The sequence below is a fragment of the Corvus brachyrhynchos genome, unplaced genomic scaffold (assembly GCF_000691975.1).
Source record: "Corvus brachyrhynchos isolate BGI_N302 unplaced genomic scaffold, ASM69197v1 scaffold14, whole genome shotgun sequence".
NCBI classification, from domain to species: Eukaryota; Metazoa; Chordata; class Aves; order Passeriformes; family Corvidae; genus Corvus; species Corvus brachyrhynchos.
In genome coordinates, this window is record NW_008239110.1 from 11,947,018 (window position 1) to 11,959,546 (window position 12,529).

The window sequence follows — 12,529 nt, forward strand, 5'->3', positions numbered from 1 at the left end:
AAAGCATTTTAAGGGATCTGGGAGTGTTTCTGTTCACTAGGGAAATGGACTTCATCTTCTTTGGATTTATTTTCTCCACTTCCTGCTCATGGGAAGATTTCACAATCCTCAGATGTGCAGAAGTGCTCAGGTTTCTTATTCAGCATCTGGGAATCATGGGATCAGGTCTGGGCTATCTATTATTATTATCTACTGTTGGACTTTGAGCACATCACTTATCTTCTTTTTAGTGTTTAAATTTAGGTATTAATTTTTTCACTAGAAAGTCAGTAATACCAGGGTGACAAATGTATTACAAGGTTGATTATTTCGTTGATGAAAATGTTTTAAGGATTTTGACTTAATGTCCCTTAAAAGCCCTTACTACAGAGTACATAATTTGTCTATTGATGAGGACGTTCAGAATTCATAGATATAAAAATTATCTTCTGTAAAACTATGATAATAAGTTAAATTTTATATTGTAATGCATTCAGACTGTATCTTGAAAAAAGAATGGTGCAAAACATTTTTGCCAGCTTGCATTAGTGAAGAGTATAACCACAACAAATAACGAAAGCAACTTTAGCTTGCCTATTTCTTAAATTACTGGTATACTTCAGAGTGCTCTGCAACAACCTATCAATAAAAAAAATCCCAGGAGGCAGTACCTTTCATTCTGTATCGCACTTCTTAGTGACTAAAACTGATGTTGTTTTGTCTAGTTCTGTAATACAAAGTTTAATTTGCAAACTTTCTGAGAGACCATAAAGGTTTAATTTGTAACTTGGTTCAAGATGTGGTATCTGCCATAAGCTCAGTATATGTGTTTTAGAACTTCAGCTGCACTTAGATTTAAGCTTTAAGTTTTGGCCATGTGTTCTGATTGTTGAATGGGGAAGAATTCCTGCCTTAAGAAGAGGTCAGTAACTCTTATTTCACATAAATCAAGCAAAAATCTCCTTTACTTCTTTTGTGATCAGGTGCAGTTGACAATGTACATGACAAGGGAGAGAACTAGGGAATGAAATATTACCAGCTCATTTCAGAAAGTGGTGAGGTTGCTCCCTTTCCTCCAACACTTAACCAAGGTAAAGAAGGGAGGAGGGGAGGGAAATAAAAACAACAACAAAAAGTTCTTAAGCATCCTCTGACTTGGAAGATTAGGAGGGAAAAGTAGCATGAGCTCTTAAAATTGTCCCAGTGAGAGAACATAAGTTTGAGTAAACAGTTAGAAGCAGGAGTTGGGAACAGTATTGGAGAATGTTGGAACTTAAAGGCAACTGTGAAATCCTGTAACATATGTAATGGTGAGACTTTTGTATTGAGAGTCAAGGCACTTGGTTTAATGTCCTTGGGAATATAAACAGGCTTTGTCATGGAGCTAAGGAGCAAAGGGAGTTCAAAAAGCAAGAGAACCAAAATGTAACCAAAATTTAGTTTTGCAGTGCCATGTTTTCAGGGCCCAGAAAGCTGATAGAAAGTCACTAGAAACTGTGTCCACATGAAGTCTGAAGACTCTACATGTAGCCCAGGCCTCTTGGGAACTAGCAAGTCTCTGGAACAGCAGCTCTGACCATGTGATGGGATAACCAGAAGCATTTCTTGGGCATGTAGCTCTGCAGCATGTGCTCACCTAGTCTGACACCCCTCAGAGCCAGTGCACGTCCTGCACATGTGCTGCAGGCAATGGAAGACTCTGCAGTGCATGGTCACCATGTCCACCAGCCTTTGGAAGCATTTATCTGGCTGTGGAACATTGATGGGCATAATTGTGCAGAGGTATGTCAACAAGAATTACAGGAATAATGTTGTAAAGTGGTGGGCACTGTTGATGCCTGCGGGCCTGGACTGAGCACCCATGTGGTGAGAGCAGGGCGCTTGGTCCACCTCTCTGGTTACACTCTGCATTGGCAGGGAGAGCATCCTCAGCATTCCTGACCCTTGCTGTGTAATCAGCACAGGGTGTTTTGTTTATTGTCCTGCTCCAGCTGGGATGATCAAGTGTAGGGATGCCTGACAGGTACCCCCATACAGCAGCAGGCTCACGATCAGGATGGTGCATCCTCCTTTTTCCTGGTCCCCTGTCCCCTGCTTTGCTCCTGGGTAAAGAAAATTTGCTGGTTTGTTGTGTGATAGTGGGTTTGATAAAGATATATTTTCCTTTTGGGAGTTATGTGTTATGAATAAACTAATAACCTTGCAGCTGACTTGATGGGACTCCCTACTTTTGCTGATAGAGCTAGATGCTGAGGGTAAATGGGGCAGAGCCAGCTGAGGGAAAAGCTTTAGAAAGCCAAATAGCTGGCAATTACTGAGATGACTGAGGAATAGAAAGCAGTAAATAAGGATGTGTAGATGAAATTTGTTCTTGCTGAAGAGGTAATTATCTTTTCTGAGGGTACACTATTTTATCTGTGTGGGGTTTTGCTTGGTTTGGTGATAATTCACACACTGTTTGAGAGCTGGGTGCTGATGTAAAGGTGGAGCCTTTGCAGCTGAGGCATTTGGAGGCATTTTATCTTTGGCAATAATGGCAGGACCTGATGAGTAAAAAGAAGGGGAAGAGCTGAACCAGGTAAAAGTAATTAAATCTAAGGTGTAAATAACTAATGTGGCCTATTAAGTGGACTGGCAGGTGGACAAAAGTTGCTGTAGCTGGTGTGCTTTGAAGATACAGTAAATAAAGAGAAGGAGGGGTGATGTACTGGTACTGTGCAGTAGAAATGGGCTAGAAATTGGTGTTAGCATGGCACCAGCACAGAGAGAGCAATTTGCCTTAGTTTTTAGTTAAGTAATGCAATAAAGTACAGTTAGAACATAGTCAAATGAGGCTAAAATCAAAATTTTCTATGAGACTGTTTGGAAAAAGAAGTTAATCTGATTTAATAAGCTTTGATGCTATCCTAAAATAATAGGAAAATAGTACATATGCTACTAATCAAAGAAATGTAATCCATATTGCTACAGGCCTGTTTGACTGCCAAAATATAGAAGCCTTTTAAACCAACTTTGAAGTAAGAATATGTGTGAACTTGCACATAAATAGAAAACAAGATGAAATATGATGTATGTGTTTACTAGAAGTACCTTGTGTCAGGCTGACATGCTGTTTTTTATTAGTCCTCAATTTGATTGTATCACTTGATACAAGTCTAAGGTGAAAATAATTATGTGAGAAGACAAATTAATAGAAAAATGTGGAACTAGTGGAAGGAAGACCACACCTAGAAGTGCACAGTGGTAGGGGGGTAGGTGAAGGACACGTACTGCAACAAGAGAAATTCTAATAAGATGCTATTAAGTGTTTCTTTCAAAGTGAGCAGTGTCAAACACTGGATCAAGTTGTCTGGAGATAAAATTCCACTCTTGAAGAAGGTCAGAATTCTGATGGAGATGAGCCTGATCCTCAGGTCTAATGTCCAAGTTGACCCTGCTCTGAGTGAGAGATGGGATCAAATGATGTCTAGATATCCCTCTTAAATTAAATTATTCTACAGTTCTTTGAAAGATCCTTTTCCAAGGCAAAATTTATGAATGAAAAGATGCTATCAGTGTATTTTTGCAAGCCTGGATTTTTGGGACTCTTAAAAGTGTTTTCACTTATTCCAGCTGTAGAAAATTTGAGAAAATTTTCTGAGAAAATTTGGGAAATACTGCCTAGTATAGGAAGATTAGTATATAGATCAGAAAAAACTAAAACTGTAGTTATAACAGTGAACCTATTTTATGCAATGCTATGTAAAAAGCTGGGAACAATAAAACTTTTTAAGGGATGAAACTGATCAAATGAGGATGTATTAGGTGATTGTCACCTGACTAGGCCACCAGCACTGATACAGTCATGGGAAAGGCAGATATAGTTCTAAGATGACAGACAGGCACTTCCAGTGGCCATTATCAAGAAATATGAGTTCAAACCTAAATAAATTAATCAGGCATTTAGGAATTGGAGAGCTATTCTTTAAAGGACTTGACTTAGTTTAGGAAGATTAGACTGAAAACCAAAATGTTTAACAATTTGAAGTACATCAAAGTCGTAATCTTTATGATAGAAGAAAGCCTGTTTAAGCTACAGGATAAGATGCTGGGCTCAGAACCGCTTGAGATAAGATTAGTAAACATTGAAGAAAGTTACAAACCACCACAGCATCCAAGTTCTGAAATAACTTTCAAGAAGAACTAATAGGGCCTTGGCTCATGCTTGATCTGTTGTTAAAATAAATTATTTGATATGGCTGTGGGGACAGCAAAGGACAAGAGTTGATGACTTTGAAACATAAGACTGGAAAGGACATAGTCTTTCTAGAAATATAAGCAGAGCAGTTTGATGAAAAGCCACAGTAAATCACTCTGGTTCTTAAATGTCATTAGTATTAAAGGGTTGTTATTTCTCCAAAGGATCTAGGACATTCCCAGCCACTGAAAATGTAAGAGATATTTATTACCAAGGAGACTTAGACTCAAGAGCTGCCTGCACCAGCATCCATACAGCTGTCATGGCCCTCCACTCTGAGAAGCTGCATGGTAAATGGTTCTGTTCAGCCTTGGCCCAGGGGTAAGGTTCCTGAAGTATTGCTCTGCTTGCTGGTGTTGACAGAGGCAGACTGTGTACAGAAATCCCTTTGCCTGAAGGACAGACTGCATCTGAACTAGATCTGTTTTAATAGTTGGCTCAGCCTTGTCCATTTAAAGCCATTACAAGCGTCCTGTCCTGCCACAGGGATAGTGACACCTGTTGAGTGCATCTAAGGAAAGCCGAAAGCACTTTTGAACACAACAAAAGATAATCTGCATTTGGCTTGTTTTCATCTAGTCTAAGATCTGAGCATCTATCAGAAATTATTCTAATTATTTAGTACTTAGAAAGTTTCCCTAAATTTCATTGGTCTGCAGTGCTCATGTTCTTATATACTTATCTTGTTTGCAAGGATCGCCTTCACATTTCCCGAAGGAAAATTTCACTTTTCTATCTGAACACCAATTTTTTTTTAATATAAAAAACCTGAACTTACACCATGGCTGACTGAAACATGTAACTGTACTGTTTTTGAAGCAGCAGAAATCAAAACCCTTGCTTTTTGGAAATGGCTACAATAGTAGTCCTAAAGTACTAGTTTGCGACATCTCTGTTTAAGGGTTTGCAGACACTGTTGTGAAGTACTGTAACTTATTTTATTTCATATAAATGCATGTTATTTGTATGCAGTAGCACTGAAGCCACCTTTAAAGAGGCAAGAATAGAATACAAGTATGTTCAAAGACACATTTGCTGTGTTGTCTGAATGAAACAGTGTAAGACAAGATTTTGGTGAGGGATGTGGTGATGTTTTCAAAAGGATTATATTATATTTATTTTTCTTTCGGAATAAATTATAAATGTCACAGATCTTCACAGCTGAAAAGACTGAATTAATTAGTGCATCACCTGAGAGCTTTCGCCCTTTCTGGAAAGGAATGAAGTGATTTGAAAGAGCACTGGAAAAGGCCCTCATCCTACTTGACCTTTCCAGAGATGCGGCAGACAGATCGATAGGGAAGTGACTGCAGTGAGCTGGCACCTTGCAGAGAGGGTGTACTTGGAAGTGCCAGAACAGGTTGTAATAACATGGAGGCTGACTGCTTTGTTTTATGAAGAGGCTCTCCCTTTCTTTTGGTTAAGGATGAGGTAGCATCCAACCATTTTGTCTGCTCCCTGACTTTATTTTTTTAAAAATTGTTTGCATCTTCATCAAAATCAAATAAAAGATTGGTGGTGGGAATTTATGATAGCTAATTGAGGGAGGTGAACGACCTGAGAAAATTGAAAATGGCTCCCTGAGGTAGAAGTTTTAAAGACAATATGTTTTCCTCATCTTTTTTTTTTTTTTTTTTTTTTTTTTGGCTCAATATCGAAGCTAAATAGCACCACTGCAGAAAGTCCAAATGTGCCTCACTGGTGTTGGTAAGAATTGGTGATGACCACAAGCACATACACACACTGCTGCAAGGTTCGTGCTCCCTATGGGACATTGATGCAGAGGTTTGCTCCTGTGATCCTTGGCCAGCTGTTTCCTTGTGGGCAGAGGAGAGTGGAAGAGTGCAGAGAGGGGAATCATTGTCATTGAAAATGTGCATGCTAGATCCTTGGACGGAGAGTGAATTCCACCACAGCAATCTTCTCTCCCAGATATTTGTCTTTCAATGTTGAAGCCCAGTTGTAAGGAGTGATGCAAAATAGCAAATAACATGTGGGTTGAGAGTGTGCCACCTGGGACACTGCTCCTGAATCCCCTTTGATGAGCTTTCATGTAGTGAGGGTTTCAAAATACTTAGTTACAGGTGTCAGGGAATCCTATTTTCAGAGCCTGCCCTGCCTTCTTCACTTAGGTGTCAGGGAATCCTATTTTCAGAGCCTGCCCTGCCTTCTTCACTTATTTCCCAACAAGTACATTTATATATTTAATGTTTTCCTTTAATCTTTTTCTTGTATCAGTAGGCTCAGAACAGCTAACTGACCAGGAAAAAAAAAAGTGCCAAGAGATGCAAAGCAAAACTAAGTAATTACGTTGATGATAGTAGACAAACCAGGTGTATTTCTCCTAATCACTCCAAAAAAAGACATGAATACCAGAAATGAGTCAGTAAAGAACCTTTGCAATGTCAGCACCTTCCTAAAATTCAGTCTCCCAGCAGCTCTGAAGGTTGTGTCTGCTACACTGCTCTGTATTGCTGCGTATATGACTGGCAGAGAAATGAGTGGACGGGAATCATAAATTGTGCCTATACCAGCAGTAGCAGAGTAGCTGAGAAAAGGCTCTTGGCCAGGCACAAGAAGTAGGACACAGTGATTATGAGGATGATTAAGATTAGATTTGCAGATAATAACACTATTCAAGTATTGCAAATGGTGTATCTCAATAACAGCTCTATTGTCCGTTACGTGGATTTTAGTATAATCCATTCATGGTCCCTCCTGTTGAGTCATGAGCTTCAGAGAGACACCCTCGCTTCCTCAAATTTTGGGGAAGTCTAAGTGTGGCTCAGTTCTCAGGCTTAGTCTGAGATTTATTCAACATTTTGTGACTAAAGGGCTATAATATAAACAGGTTCAGCTAGAAATGTATGGGTTTACAATTTTTGGCTGTAATCTTTTGCTCTAGCTGTGGCTGGTCTGAAACAGCTATTATCACAGAGAATAGGCTCTGGCATTATTTAGTTTTCTGTGTAGGAGCAGCCATCATCTCTTCTAGGAAATAGGAGACAAGCTGAAGCTGACCAAAATAACAAACTCTTTCAACTGTTGTCTAATGTGTGTAGTGATGAGGTCACTCACTTGCAAGGTGATGCTTTAAGTTCTGGTCTTTGCTTTGAAAATTTTCTGTATTGAAATTAAACGATTAATGGAGAAGGTGAAGAGAATGAATCCTTTCCCCCAACAGACTGTAACTGTAGCTTACAGTCAATGTAGAGTTGCAGTCTTTTATGCTCTTCTTCTGGGTCATTTAATCTTGATTTGCACTTATTTTATGCTGAGTGACTTGACCAGGAATAATGGACTGAGTCTTTACTTACAGACATCCTCCTATACTGGTGATTAGGGCACTTGTGTGAAACAAGGATTTATAATTTATTCATGTTCGTGCATCTAACTCTGACAAATTGCCTCAAGGGGTAAGATGAAGGATGAAGCTGAAATTACTGGATTTTTAGGCCGTGATTGTATTGATCAGTTTAAAGTTCACTATTCTGTGATCCAATGTAGGACAGAAAGCTTGATACAGGAGGCCTATGGAAAGTGAGTTATTTGTATAAGCAAGCATACTGTGAATGCCAGTGGTTATGGCAAATCCCACTTCTGGTGTGGCACTGGTGGACGTTTTCTGTCTTATCTATTGAGAAATGATTGTTAATGGCTACTGCCTTTCCTACAGGCATCAAATACTCCAAGTAAACAGTTCTTGGAATAATATGGGTACCAAGGGAGAAGGTTTCCCTTCTTGCCCCATCTGTGTACCCTCCTTGAGCTTTCCATATGCAAAGCTGTGACTCTGTGTTGCTGTGATTTCTCATCTATCCTATCTCCTAAATAATCACCCTAACTTTGAAACCTGCTAAAGGAGGTTTTGTGGGTGCTGCTGCCTAGGAACTTGTCCAACTTACTCAGTGTTGTGCTTTGTTTTGTGTTCTTGCCCTCTTCTGGGGGTGAGGAGGGCAGTGCTGAATGACTTTATCTTGAATTCCTCTCTCTTTAAAAAACTAAAAAGAAAGATGAAAATATTTCTTAGAATTTGTGCAGTCTTTCTCTTAGGAGATCTCTTTGACGATAACATATCTATATTCTGAGACACTGTTTGCTATAATTTCTCTTGCATTGAAATGGAATCTTTCAGTTTTAACCATGAAACTTGCTCCTGCTGTTCTGTCAGTGAGGGAGATAATCTTCAGTGATCTGTGGAAATTCTGCAGAAAGCAGAGAGTCTATTAATGTCCCTAAAGTCCAAATTATTGCCTGAAAGAGATCTTGGCAGAGAAGAGAACTTGGCCTTCAGTGTGAAAACTATTAACTTACGGCATGGAAGTTGCAAAAGTGCCTGAAAATTCTTGTTATAGACGTTCTTGCCTTAATCAGGCAAAATGGGAAATAACATGAATTGTTTTTTTAAATGTGGAACAGCTTGAAGTTCTGTTTAAAATATAGAGTGAAGAAGTGGTGATACTTTCTGACCTGCTGGAGAACAAAACATTCTATTTTCATTTTTCTCTTAGAACTTGACACATGGTCTGATAAAATGTTAATAACTCCTCCAAGGTGAAATGTAATCTACCTAAAAGTCTAGAACTGCTGCATGAATACTGCACAGGTCAGTCACTGTGCCTCACATGGATTAATTTTTAACAGGATCTTCTATGTGTGGTGTTCCAGCTTAGTTTTCTAACTCGCCTGGTTTCAATTATTTTCCAGGAGTTAAAAAAAAATCCCCCTTGGTAAACCGTCAGATTGTTATTGATAAGCTAATAAGACTGCCTGAAATAATCCAACATGTCCAGGAGCTGCTGTTGCATTGGTGACCTACTGGCAAAAAAAAAAAAAAAGGGAATATTTGACTTGGACCTAGGTTCCTAGGCCTTTCAGGTGATGCATGGTGCTTAAGAAAGATATTGTTGGGCACCAGTGGAATCAGAGAAGCAAGGTATCTAAAAATGCCAAGGATAAATAGGTACCTAACTAAGACAAATAGGTACCTACTTCCACATGTAACTCACAGTTGCACACTCTCTTGGAAAGAAGGCTGGCTTGTCTCTCTCATAGCATGGCAAAAGCATACTGCATTCATTGCAGTGAATTGGGCAATAGTCAAATCTTTACTCTGTGGTATAGAAAACCTGCCAGAGGAATTTTCTAAATACTGTGAAATCTCGCACCAGATGACTGCTCTGTCTTCAGGATTTATGGATTTGTATAAATGAAGTGACTCTCTTTCTTCCCTTCCTGCTCCCCCCGCCTTTTTTTTTTTTGGTTACTTGTTTTGGGGGTTTTTTTGTCTCATCCAACATGTCAGAAATGCTGGACAATAGAAGCAAATATATTGCTCAGTCCATATAAAGTTAGAAAATTAGAGAATTATACTGAAGGAACAGGGAGACTTCCCCTGTGATGTAAGAGACTAAGGTTTGTATCTCCACTGAAGAGAGAAGCTCTGACCTCAGGTTTTTTAGTATTATATGTGAGCAAACATAGGTTAGACTGGCTTGGAGAGAAAATACTGAGATACTAGAAAACCCACACTGACTCATGATGTCTGTGCTGGGTTTCAGTGGGATAGAGTTAATTTTCTTCATAGTAGCTGGCCTGGTGCTGTATTTTGGATTTGTGCTGGAAACAGTGTTGATAATTCAGGGATGTTTTAGTTGCTGCTGAGCAGTGGTTGCACAGTGTCAAGGCCTTTTCTGCCTCTCACACTGTCAGCAAATAGGCTGGAGGTGCACAAGGCGTTGGGAGGGGACACAGCCAGGACAGTTGGCCCTGACAAACTTAAGGGAATTTTCCATACTGTAGGGCATTGTATTCAGCATATAAAGCCAGGGAAAGAAAGAGGAAGAGGGGTTGTTCAGAGGGATGGCATTTGTCTTCCCAAGTCACCATTAGTGTGATGGAGGCATCCTTTCCTGGGGATGGCTGAACAACTGCCTGCCCAGGGGAAGTGGTGAATGAATTCCTTCTCTGGCTTTGATTGTGTTTGAGGCTTTTGCTTTAACAATTAAACAGCCTTTATCTCAACCCATGAGTTTTCTCACTTTTACTCTGCCAACTGTCTGCCACCCACTGGGAGTGAGTGGCTGTGTGGGGCTGAGTTGCTGCTGGCTGTGGTTAAACCATGTCTCATGCTCTGGTCTAAATTGCAGTGCCACATAGTCTTGCTGTGTTTTAGTGGTTGGGAGCATTTTAGGTGCTTCTTATTATTCCCAGCTTGAGTCTGCCATTTCTACTCTCTCATACAAGTCCCTAAAGTGGCACTTGTCATGGAGCAGGCGATGACTGTGAGAAAACAGAGGTCTTGGGAGATGCATGAAACGGACTTTGTGGGCCTTGAAATGCTTTCCTTAATTTGGTGAAACATTTTGCCATTGATAACTTGCCAGAGACATATATTTGGGCATGGAACTTACAGAAATAGAGGCATATCTGGCCACATGCTTGTTTACAAATGGTTGACAAACACATCAAAATGTTTAAACTGGATGCACACCTTTTTTTCTGGTTTATGTATCTGATGTGAATATCTAGTACTGAGATAGCTCCAGAAATCCAATAGGTGAGTGCAGATTGAGTGTTCTTAATTTGTCTCTTAGAATAGAGATCTGATTTTTAAAAGCTGTCCTATAAATCAATGTCCTAATAAAACTAGAAGAGTCTCCAAACTATCTTTCTGGATCTTGTGTGTTCATGAACTGGACTTTAGCAGACTGCAGTGCCAGTTCTATTAAGTATTCGATAACAATGTAGGCAGTGCTTGCTATGCAAAAGCAGTTTTCCCAGACACATAAATTACCAGGCTAAAGTGCAAGTATGCTTATTCTGACAATGAATTTAAATTATTGCCTCTAAAAATGGTGCATCTGTCCAAAGCTGTGAAACACCTAATTTCTTTTTTTTCCCAAATTTTCATGGGCAAAATAAGGTGTGTATAAACTGTAGTATTACCTTCATCCATCCTGGTTTGCTAATTTTTACACTATTCCAAAAGAAATCACAGATAGTTCTTTGGCTTCATTTCAGCAGCAGAAAAGAAAAATATTTAAGCCCTCTTTTGATATTTAACCTCCTTTAGGATCTAGAAAGAAGGATAGGCTTGTGGGTAAAGCACTGGTCAGAGAATTTTTCACTTGGCTGTAGCCTTCCTGAGTTACTGTGGGCAAATTAATTTTTTTTTCTGTTGGGATTTCTCTAATATAGTTACTTTTCTGTCTTCCCTCTTCCCTGTGCAGACTATAACTTGTTTGAGACAGAGACCATCTGTTATAGGGTCCATACAAGATAGACTGATGCCAACTTCTAAGCAGGCGACAAACTAGCTTGTTTCTGCTGCTGTTCCTTTTCTGGTATGTTTTAACTGCGCAGGATTTAAAGTTCCTTTTGAACATATGAACATGTAATAGCCTGTTGGAATTTTGTTCCCTTTTTAGTGAGGAGTTGCTTTATCCAACCCTGAGGAACATAAGTGTGTAAACTGTGAAAAAAACATGTCAGTTTTTTCCTTTTTTTTCTTTTCTATATGGGCTGGCCTTTGCCTCTAGGAGAAGTTATATTCACTGGCATAGCTCTTTTCAGTTACCTGCACCTTGAGATTAGTGTGGAAATTGGTTATCTATTCCTTTTTTATTTTTCTTCATCTCTCTACTTTAGAAAGACATGTAATTTTCCAGCCTACTCATGTAATTCAGAGTAAAGGAAATTTGCTATGACATCCTCAAATTTTTGGTTGTAAACCTTTTGAATGTAAACTTAGAAATAAAAATGATTAATGAATTGAAAATGATGGCATACAAGGGGACTCTATATCTCTAGAAATGCAGTGTGTAGAACCTTCCTTCTAGTTTTGTGTAAAATTGAAACCTTCTTTTTGTCAGTGAAACTTTGGGGCCTTGCAAATGATCTCTTAGAAGTTTGACAGCCTTAGAGGAAACCCAATTTCTTGTGAAGCAGAGGAAACAGGAAGGACTTGCTTTGCTTATAATTGAAATCCCTTTCTACCGCAGAAGACTTTGCACAAAGTTTTTGTTACACTTTAGGGTCACAGCATCAGGTACTTAGATTTTATTTCTTTTTCTGCTGTTCTCCTCCTTCCAAAAACCCAGACAGAACCTTGTTCCAAACTATTCACCTAAGAATTACTGACATGGCAATGACATAGCTACCTTTAGGATGCTGTGTTTGAATCAAAGATCTTTTAAGAGAAGAGCAACAGGGATGTCTGCGAATTGTTGCCCAATTTACAACAGCCCTAAATTTTCCTTCAGCCCTTCTATGATCTCAACTATGCCTTTCCACAACTCACTCTCTTTCTGA